Here is a 2,500-nt window from a genome sequence, read left to right as displayed (position 1 = left end):
ACGGATGGCCGTCAAATGCGCTTCTGGATCGTATCGTATAGGGATACGAGATCATAATGCGCAATGTGGCATGTTTACTTTATACAGCCGGCCCTCAGACAGGAGTGGTCCTGGATGTGTCTCCACGGACCGCAATGTGCGTTCGAAATGTCGATGTTCAAATGTGTCCTGCAGTTCACACTATGACGCGCAGTTAACTGCGTTCTTCATCGACCCGCGAGCCAAGTGATCCACCGTCCAGGGTAATAGTTTTACAAAATTATTACCCATGTTACGATAAATAAAGAATTTTTTTTTTTTAATATATCTAAAAAAAAAAAAAAAAAAAACATTTACCCCCGTCGCGGAACACCGCGTAATCTGCAACGAGAGAGAGTGAACGTTAACGAACGCGTATCCACCTAAAGCTTATATGTTTCTCACGGTTTGCGGATTTTATGTTAAACCGTATCGTAACGAAGCATAAAACTCTCGATTGTACGCGACGCGAGACGAACGACCGGCGCGCCCGGACAGTTAAGCCATGGAACGCCTGTCGGTTCGGTCTCTTTTTAAAAGTTCATCGATACGATTGGATAAAAGTGTCGACGAACGTTTTAAGTATTTGGAGAACATTAATGTGACATCGTTTCGCGTACGCAGTGCACGTTAAAACGGTACATCGTTAATGATCCTTCCGCAGGTTCCCCTACGGAAACCTTGTTACGACTTTTACTTCCTCTAAATGATCAAGTTTGGTCAACTTCCCAGCAACGCCGACGGCCGTGAAGCCACCGCGTGTCGGTCCGAAGACCTCACTAAATCATTCAATCGGTAGTAGCGACGGGCGGTGTGTACAAAGGGCAGGGACGTAATCAACGCGAGCTTATGACTCGCGCTTACTAGGAATTCCTCGTTTATGGGGGATAATTGCAAACCCCAATCCCCAGCACGAAGGAGTTTCAGCGGGTTGCCCGGGCCTCTAGGCCAGGGAGAACATGCTGATTCCTTCAGTGTAGCGCGCGTGCGGCCCAGGACATCTAAGGGCATCACAGACCTGTTATTGCTCAATCTCGTGCGGCTCGAAGCCGCCGGTCCCTCTAAGAAGAATTTTAATACGTCGCCAGTGAGTTGCGTGACGCGTAGCCACGCACACCTAAATGACGACGCCTATTTAGCAGGCTAGAGTCTCGTTCGTTACCGGAATTAACCAGACAAATCGCTCCACCAACTAAGAACGGCCATGCACCACCACCCACCGAATCAAGAAAGAGCTGTTAATCTGTCAATCCTTCCGGTGTCCGGGCCTGGTGAGATTTCCCGTGTTGAGTCAAATTAAGCCGCAGGCTCCACTCCTGGTGGTGCCCTTCCGTCAATTCCTTTAAGTTTCAGCTTTGCAACCATACTCCCCCGGAGTCCAAAATCTTTGGTTTCCCGGAAGCTGCCCGCCGAGCCATTGTAGTAACGTCGGCGGATCGCTAGATGACATATTTACGGTTAGAACTAGGGCGGTATCTAATCGCCTTCGAACCTCTAACTTTCGTTCTTGATTGATGAAAACACCTTTGGCAAATGCTTTCGCTGATGTTCGTCTTGCGACGATCCAAGAATTTCACCTCTAACGTCGCAATACGAATGCCCCCAGTTATCCCTATTAATCATTACCTCGGAGTTCTGAAAACCAACAAAATAGAACCGAGATCATATTCTATTATTCCATGCACGAAATATTCAAGCAGCATTTTGAGCCCGCTTTGAGCACTCTAATTTGTTCAAAGTAAAATTGTCGGCCCACCTCGACACTCACCGAAGAGCACCGCGATAGGATTTTGATATTGAACCGGCGTATTACCGCCGGCTCACCGACGATATGCTCCGCAGACGTGTCAGTATCACCGCGGATGCGGTGCACCGACAGCGCGGCGCACAAATGCAACTACGAGCTTTTTAACCGCAACAATTTTAGTATACGCTATTGGAGCTGGAATTACCGCGGCTGCTGGCACCAGACTTGCCCTCCAATTGTTCCTCGTTAAAATATTTAAAGTGTACTCATTCCGATTACGAGGCCTCGTAAGAGTCCCGTATCGTTATTTTTCGTCACTACCTCCCCGTGCCGGGAGTGGGTAATTTGCGCGCCTGCTGCCTTCCTTGGATGTGGTAGCCGTTTCTCAGGCTCCCTCTCCGGAATCGAACCCTGATTCCCCGTTACCCGTGACAACCATGGTAGTCGCAGAAACTACCATCGAAAGTTGATAAGGCAGACATTTGAAAGATGCGTCGCCGGTACTGGACCATGCGATCGGCAAAAGTTATCCAGATTCATCAAAATTAACGACTTCAGACACATGGCCATCCGTCGATTGGTTTTGATCTAATAAAAGCACTCATCCCATCACTGGTCAGAGTTCTGATTGCATGTATTAGCTCTAGAATTACCACAGTTATCCAAGTAACTGAGTAAGATCTAAGGAACCAAAACTGATATATTGAGCCATTCGCGGTATCGCCTTAATACGGC

At 48.0% G+C, this 2,500-nt stretch overlaps 2 non-coding genes across 2 annotated transcripts in view; both read right to left on the bottom strand.

Annotated features, from left to right (window-relative positions):
* Positions 1–88: 88 nt before the first annotated feature.
* LOC113507728 lies at positions 89–245 on the bottom strand. The gene has a single exon (XR_003401892.1). It is a non-coding gene; the product is annotated as a 5.8S ribosomal RNA (ribosomal RNA).
* Positions 246–665: 420 nt separating this feature from the next.
* The window catches only part of LOC113507729, a 1,903-nt gene continuing 68 nt past the window's right edge, over positions 666–2,500 (bottom strand). Inside the window, exon 1 of the ribosomal RNA XR_003401893.1 lies at positions 666–2,500. This exon is cut by the window's right edge and continues 68 nt beyond it. This is a non-coding gene — a ribosomal RNA (small subunit ribosomal RNA).

This window comes from Trichoplusia ni, unplaced genomic scaffold (assembly GCF_003590095.1).
Source record: "Trichoplusia ni isolate ovarian cell line Hi5 unplaced genomic scaffold, tn1 tig00003104, whole genome shotgun sequence".
Taxonomy (NCBI): domain Eukaryota; kingdom Metazoa; phylum Arthropoda; class Insecta; order Lepidoptera; family Noctuidae; genus Trichoplusia; species Trichoplusia ni.
Note: the sequence above shows the minus strand (reverse complement) of the source record. Positions and strands in the feature narration are given on the sequence as shown.